We start from the raw sequence: 8,450 nt of genomic DNA, 5'->3' as shown, positions 1-8,450 counted from the left end.
AAATTCTAACATTTTCCATGTAAGGTTTATTTGAAATGGATTTAGTTTTTGAAGTTGATTCTTTTACTTGTTGAGGTTTATCATCAAAATAATCTATTCCTAAAACATTATTTCTCAAATTTTGACGGTGTTTTTCTGTTTCGAGATGTCTATTATAATTCCTTTTTGTTATAAATTCATCACAAACTTCACATTTTATTTCATTCACATTCATATTTTCTAATCGTTCTTTTCTTTCATTGGAATTTTCTGTAGTTTCAAAATCTATTACATTTTTTATATGATTTGCAGTTTTTTCATGTCGTGTTTTATTAGATGTATCGATGTATTTTTTACAATATTGACAATAATATTGATTTTTATTGACATTATTGTTTTCTAGTTGGTGTTCATTCTCCCCCATTTATTAGGAAAAAAAATTACTTGTGGTGATGAGTGTTAGAAAAAAAATTATTTGTGGTGATGAGTGGTGTCTCGTCCTCTCGTCCTCTGATCTGAAAGCCTACTTTCCCAATTACTCTCGGGTCGTTTAGTTGTCTGTGGAGTCGAGTAGATTGTTTACCCGTCTGTAACATTGGTTAGGGAGACGACTCGTCAGCTTGATGAGTTGTATGTATTATGATTGTGCGCCACCTGCATTTTCCGAAATAATGTTCATATAATTATTTGAAGGGACGATTGAAATCAATTATCAACGTACATCTGAATATGTAATAGTCCTTAGTAACTTTCTGTTGCAGAGGGCACAGAAAAGATTTTGAAATTATTTAATTAAAATATAAATTTTATTTACGAAAAATAAACTACTATGTTCAGAACAAATTGAAAATTCATAGTGTATTTTTAAGAACAAGCTTACATAGCTTACCGAATACATCACGTACATTTGAATTTTATAAGTGATGGGTAAAAAATCAACGTGTGACAGAAAAAAATGTAGTTAATTATTTAACAATATCGAAATATGTGCTCTCTTAAACTAATGGAGTGATACGCAATTAATCACATGGCCTGTATTAAAAGATAGAACATACAAATTGGATATTTATAAGTCGAAACATGTGAACAGAAACTAAAACTTTGATGTCAGTGACCAGTAGTATGGAATTACACAACGACAATTGGCTTAAAACTCAACAAACATTATTAAAGAATGTTTCAAACAAAATGCTTTATATAACGACATGAATAAACTTGTTTTACAAAACAAGAAAGTACATTTTGAACTTTTGAATGGTCGAATCCCATTTATTCACAGTAACCTGTGATGTGGCGATTCTCGGAGCCATCATTCTTGATGACGTCACTAACAAGTGGTCACGGCCGTCGCGTGCACTCATTTCTTTGAAAATCTAGCTTCCTCGCGGAGCGGGACCTGGTGACGCTGCGCCCCGCCCCCTTCGCGCTGAGAAATATCTTATTCCCAGTCAGCAAAGACAGGTTCTAAAGATCATAGAGTGCATCGCTGGAGGGTTTCCGATCCAATTTGAATTGGTGCGGTGGCGCTCTCAATGCGGAAGTTTTTGTGAATTTTTCAGTCGGCGACGGACGTTTATCGTTCTAAGTGATGTAATATGTAAAAAATGCAGGGAAACCTATCTCAATTAGTTTTTAGCGATGCAGCGGAACTAATAAGGAACATTTTGATATATAACATGACTATAGTACACTATCCCTGATGGAATAATAAGCTCCACTCGACAAACTCGTTCTCGTGCATTTTTATCTGTCTCAGCCACAGGGGCTCGTATCAGAGTTGTAGGTAATGTAAAAACGAAAATCTGTTAATCCAATGTATATAGTATATATAAAATAACAAGGGGGCAAACGACGCTCACAAACTACTCAACTTCAGTCGCTTACTATTTCGTTATTTTTCATCCAATTTTGATAATCCAGGCATGATATGAAAGCTAATACCTTCCTGCTTCTAACGGAACTAATCCCGTTAATTTCCGATGAATAGTTCGTGAATTATATGTCTTTGGACGCGAAATTAGGGCCGAAATCGCCTGGACCGAAAATGCTATGACGCCGGTTTTTGTCGATTTCGAAATTTAAAACGTTGAGTTCGACACGAAATCCTTCACCGATTTTGATGATCGAGGACTTCAAAATCGCAGAACACTCTATATTTCCTAAATATTGCGGTTGTTTCGTTAATCCATACGATCTTCCAGCTTTGAAAATGCGAATTTTCCGATTTTACGTGTGGTTTCAGCACACACACAGCCCCTCTACCATCAATGCCTAACCCCTGTTCGACCAACTGTGGGCGTTTTCCTTTGAAACATAAGCCTAATTGTAAAAGATAAGCATTAATCTATGTGAATGCTGCATCTTTATCATGAAACCTAAGAAAGATTATTCTATTATTTTGGCCTATTCAAATTTTCTGTCCACTACCACGTGGAAATAATAAGACCCAGTCAAAATTGTGAATCACGCTTTGACCAAGAAATTGGTTCTAGGCTATAAATTTTACGACTCAAACGAATCTTTTCCTCAACATAGCCGCTTTTAGTTTGATGCAAAATGAAATTTGCTTTTAAAATGTGTAACTAGGCCTAATCACAAGGATATTTCAAAAGCAAACTTTGCCGGGCCAAGAGCCATATTGAATTCAATTTTTTCCGAACCATTATGCCTCTTTCATCATAACATTATTTATCCTATTTCAAGATCCTAGGCCTACAAGTAGAGAGAGGGCCTACGTTGGGTTCAAATCGGAATTTTAAGATTTATTTCATTTAATTCCAGGTTTTCACTGTAGATTATGAAAGACATGTGGCGTTGTGGGAGTTCATGGTTGTTTGATAATCCATTATTTGTAAGTGTAAGGCTATTTGAGGGATTCGAAACCGACATTTTGTAAATTTTGTAGCTTTATTACGTTTAATTCCAGATGTTTATCATGACATGTTTCATTTCGGGGGTTTGTCAGTGAGTTGGTATGCTGTCGGCAGAAGTAGTTTGATAATTCGTTTCATGTAAGTAAACAGCTATTTGAAGGATTCGAAACCGAAATCTGTATTGTGAATTTTTTTAGTTGTATTTTGTTTGATTCTAGGTGAATAGGACATGATTCATTTTGGGAGTTTGTCCGCGAGTTTGTATACTGTCAAATGAAGTTTCTTCGTCAATTTGTCGTATGTAAGTATCAATCTATAGGTTATATAGGCCCTATTAGGGGTTCGATACAGAAATTTGGTGAATTCCTCAGATTTATTTTAATTTATTCCAGGTTGTTATCAGAAAAATATGTACTTTATTTCATAGGTTAGTCTTTGATTGAAAACTAAAAATGGATGATAGTTCTAAATTTGATGTTGATTCACATGACCAATCTAGTAAGTATGGCTCACTCGTCTTTTAGAATAAGAGACCTATTGCATTAATCCTTCAATTCAAGTTGCTATACAACCTTTTATACAGATATTTACCTTATCAATATAAACATGTATTTGCCATTAGCCATACAATTCAGTAAAACTTTTCCCGTCCAGATTTTGAAACATCATTTGACTCAATTTTTCCTCCTAGAAAATTGCTTTAGCTCATTCCAATGTTCGCAGTAAAAGTGAATGTAGCATGTATGATTCCCATCCATCAATTTTGTCTTGTTTCGTATTTTTAGCGAAAATCTCGAAAAAGTCTGAGGTCGAGGCAGGTGGTGGCCAGACAAAGACATATTCTTGGGAAATATTTAAAGACGCATGGCATGACTTATTGTTCACTTTTTCACTTTTTCCTATCCTTATTTTGAAATTGAAGTATTGTAATAAACTATTGATTTATTTTTGTTGATCAACGCAACTAGTTTTGTTGTTTTCTTTCTTAATTTACATTTGAATTGGATGGTCATCTTGCGTAGGCAGGGGCGGATCCAGGGGGATGGGTAGACAGTATTGGAAGGAAATTTAAGGGCACCTTTCTGATCTTAGGGCACACCCAGTATCCAGGTCAATGCGAGCGCCGAAGGCGCGAAGTCCTTAGAGGGGGGTTTGGGCCCCCCCCCAAAAAAAAAAATTGAAAATATGGTACCATTTAAAGGCTTTTAGAGGGCTTCTAGAGGCTAGCAGAGCAATCCAGAATAAACGAATTCGAGACAAGATTTCAACACATGCGGATAAAAAATGAAGCTGGCGAACCCATGAAAGAATGGTTGTCGCCAACTTCGCCTAGTGCCCCTATAATCTTTAAAAGTGCCCCTTAACAATTATACAGAATACGGCTATGTGCCCCTTCATTGTTAACAATCGGCAAAAATTGCCTCGTCTTCACATTTATCCTTATGTCGTGTGCCATCTTCCAAACCAAAAGTGCCCCTAAAATTTTAAAAATTAGGCAAAAAAGTGCCCTTTTCTTCAACATTTTCCGCGTATAGTGCCCTATTCTAGAGTACGAGTGCCCCTTTAGCCCTCCCTGAAAAGGCAAGGAAGGACAAGGTGCCCTCATCTAAAGCATGAGTGCCCCTTGCAAAAGGAAAGTGCCCTTTTTAATTTATCATGATTAAAGGCTTTACAAATATGATTATCTCTCCTCACTTTCTTGGCAGCAGTATATACCGATTAATTTTATAATTATGCCCGGATTACGGACACGGAATTAGCGGTTGCTGAAATAATGCCGTCAAAAATATTGCCGGTGAAATTTCGAAGGGCACTTAAAAATTCTAGACCGTATTGGGCAATACGGCTAATACGGTCTGGATCCGCCCCTGGTAGGAGTCAGTTTGTCATCGAAGCAATACAGTCTAACTTGTTGACGTCTCAGATGCAGCGGGGCAGGGCGGTCATTATATTGTGGACTTATCCAAATAACACTTACACAGCCCAACGTGTTTCAGTGTGTAAACTCCGTCGTACTCGGCATTATAAGACAGTGAGGAATTGAGTTTTAGTCACCTGAGCCCTCGGCTTGATTCGACCAAAAAGATCTTAACTGACTTCACAGAATTTGATTATGAGTCAAGGATTTTCTAAATTTCTGAATGCTTTCTCTGGTTTTAAGATCAATTCAAATTCAATCTTCAAAATATTTTATTGAAAGAAATCCTACTGAAGACAGATTTTGAAATGAAGGATATATTCAGGCAAATAATTATAGCAAAATCAACTGATGATCATCAAGGTGAAGTTTTCATTCATCTTCGGCTAATTTGTCTACCCCTGATGATTGAAGCATTTTGGTTACTCGCGCCAATTAGTCAGCCACAGACGATTTTCATGCCATCTGACCTCTTTCCATCTGTAATTAAGCAATCAAATGTAAGAATTACTTAGGTAAGGAGCGAAATAATATATAGATATCTTAGGAGACTATTTGAAATCATGAGTTTGTTGTGAAAATCTATTACTACAGTCTCGTAGAGCATAGACACCAAGCCACGTGGCATTGGTATTTTTAGGGCTATTCAGTTTACTCCAAAACAAGTCAATGATTAACATTAAAAAAGCTTCATATCAAGGGTATGTCGCAGGACTCGTGACGCCCATGAATTATCATCCCATAATTACAATGAATCCAATTCTGCATGTACGTTAGCACGACTGATTACTAATCCAAATATTGCATTACAAAAAAAAATAAATACGCAAAACGTCAAGTACTTACAGCATCTGACAGTTGCGCTTAAGTTAGCGTGTTAAGTTACGTCTTTGGCTGTCAATGTCGAAAAAGCCTAATTTGAAACATACATTTGCGCACTGTGGTTTAATATTCCTGCAAGAATCCGCAAAGGAATTGAAGACCGTAGTGCCCAGTTCATTCCACGAATAATAGCTGGAAACAAAGTAATCAAAATAAATTGTCATGCACATTCAGTGTAAACCAGGCCATAACTAGCTGCTATTAAGGCATTCCACTGACTGGCTCTACCCATTATATTTAGGGCCTAAATCTATTCTAGGCGCATCCCCCAAAAAAGCTAGGCATTAAGTAAGTAGCCAACAATGATCATTGCTTCACCGAGTAGGCCTACTCATTCGCTAGCATACTCATATTATTAAAGAAATCATTTAATACATTCCCTGGTTAACGGATTCTCACCTTAAAATACATAAACTCCGCTGTCGTTGTCATCGATCCGAGTCGTCAACTGAACGCGGTAGTAAAATTCCGTGTGAAAATTCCTACAATTTCTGTCCATATCGCGTTGATTTGACCCCGAAATCTTCAGGAAATGTAGCCAACGTAAATTGATTTACGAATAGAATTAATCAATTGACTCATTTTAGAAATCATGGTTTCGTGAAATTCATTAAAGTCCTAAAACTCGCGATAAATTTAAGCCGAAAATGATTTCAACCATCCACCATGTTGTTTCATTAATAAAACAATTGTTGCGCGCCGGCGCTGCCCTGTGATATTGCATGGTTTCACTAGGATTCGAACCCTCGACCTCTCGGTTGGGAGTCAAACACCTTATCCACCATGCCACAGGACAGGACGCTATTTTTATCGTTACTGGGAGTACCCGACAGGGCGAGTCGCGATTGCTACTATCATCCGGTGTTATCTTTCAGTAAGTAATTTTAAGTTTAAAATAGGACGGAGAGTGCATAGGTATAATCTACGCGGAGCGAATGCGTGTTATATTACTATCAGAATTCTACATTTCAATTAGAAGCAGTTAGTTGTCGAATCTGATAGAAGATGAATTTTACGTGCGAAAAGAAAGTGGAAAATATGTAAATAATAATAATAACAATCAACAGAATTACAAAAGGGTTTTCGACGAAAGTCAGAAAACCCTAATAAATATAGCTGCAAAGCAGCGATAACGGGTTTTCTGCACAGTCTTAGAATCCTGTTCAACGGTGGATTTCAACAAAGCATTTGATAAGGCTCAACATCAGCCATTACTAATGAGGCTATTAGGAAACAGTATCAATGATAGGTCGCCCAAATGGCTCAGCAGTTATCTCTGAACGGAAACTTGTAACCGAAATCAACGGGACGCCTCATCTTGGAATGAGACGGTCTAACTAGTGGAGTCACGCAAGGTAGTATCCTAAGTCGTCTTCTGTTTAATGTCCTGACAAATGACATACACAGTAATCCAAAATATACAAAATATATCGACTCCCCGGTACACTTATGATTTATCTTAGTAAATACACGGTTAATTTGGTAAAGAAAAATAGGTATTGCTAAATTAACTGCTTGACGCCCGCAGCCAAATCACTGGTAGTTATAAATTAATTTGTACTCGATTTGATTCTCATGATGAGGAGAAACTCGCAGCTGATCCCTGGAACGACGATGTAGTGACACACGTCGATTTGTCGATGTTTACGGCTCGACAGTGCTTTTAAAATCTAAAATAGTAAATTTCCTGTGTATCGGTAATATGATTTGATGAGGAAATTGGGCTATTGTTACAATTAGTTTTTAAAAACCGCGACAGAATGTTTAATCATTGGGTAATAAATTTGTTAATTTATGCTTGAATTGATAATCGACGTGACAAGAAACGTGCGGTAGATTTCGGAAAGACGACTTAGAAAAACATGTCGGCTCTTTGAATGGGGCTCAATTTTCGATGTTTACGGCCCGACTGTGCTTTTGTAACGTTGATTCTTCAAAATTCGCACGAAGTATTTGTAGATCGAACTGAGCTGAATGATATCAGACGGATTGTATCGGCAACAGCGGTAATGTAAAAAAGCCTATGTACTTTTGACAAAAAATGTGTAGAAAAAAATAATAATAATAAATATAGCTGCAAAGCAGCGATAACGGGTTATCTGCCCAGTCTTAGAATCCTGTTCAACGGTGGATTTCAACAAAGCATTTGATAAGGCTCAACATCAGCCATTACTAAACAGGCTATTAGGAAACAGTATCAATGATAGGTCGTTAAATTGGCTCAGCAGTTATCTCTGAACGGAAACTTGTAACCGAAATCAACGGAACGCCTCATCTTGGAATGAGACGGTCTAACTAGTGGAGTCACGCAAGGTAGTATCCTAAGTCGTCTTCTGTTTAATGTCCTGACAAATGACATACACAGTAATCCAAAATATACCAGACCGAGTAAATTTCCAAAACGACCTTAACACACTGTTCGACCAAAATCAGGTGGAATGATGATGATGATGGCTGTTAGTCAACAGCCGAAACGTTGTGGTTTCGTAATAATAAATTTGATAGTATAATTTCAAATTCGAAGTGTGGGATTTCTTCATTTATCTCACCACAATCGTAGTACATTTCATGAAATACAACTTTGCAATTGATCATAGTAGCAAAATATGCCTAGGTACCAATCTAATAAGGAAATACTAAGCCATTCTACTATTCAACGCCCCCTGGTGACTATATGGAATAACTAATGTCCTTAAAAACTCACCACAATCATAGACGATGTCATGATCTACAACTTTGCAATGGATCATGGTAACAAACTATGCCTAGGTACCAATCTAATAAGGAAAAACTAAGCT

At 36.9% G+C, this 8,450-nt stretch overlaps 1 long non-coding RNA gene across 1 annotated transcript; it reads left to right on the top strand.

The window, feature by feature from the left end:
- The first annotated feature begins 1,684 nt into the window (after positions 1–1,684).
- LOC141901208 (uncharacterized) lies at positions 1,685–2,973 on the top strand. Its single transcript, XR_012618815.1, has 3 exons — positions 1,685–1,762; positions 2,761–2,830; positions 2,906–2,973. It is a non-coding gene; the product is annotated as an uncharacterized LOC141901208 (long non-coding RNA).
- The last annotated feature ends 5,477 nt before the right edge of the window (positions 2,974–8,450 follow it).

This window comes from Tubulanus polymorphus, chromosome 3, assembly GCF_964204645.1.
Source record: "Tubulanus polymorphus chromosome 3, tnTubPoly1.2, whole genome shotgun sequence".
In the NCBI taxonomy this organism is placed as follows: Eukaryota; Metazoa; Nemertea; class Palaeonemertea; order Tubulaniformes; family Tubulanidae; genus Tubulanus; species Tubulanus polymorphus.
The sequence above is the reverse complement of the archived record's forward strand: the minus strand, read 5'-3'. Positions and strand labels throughout refer to the sequence as shown.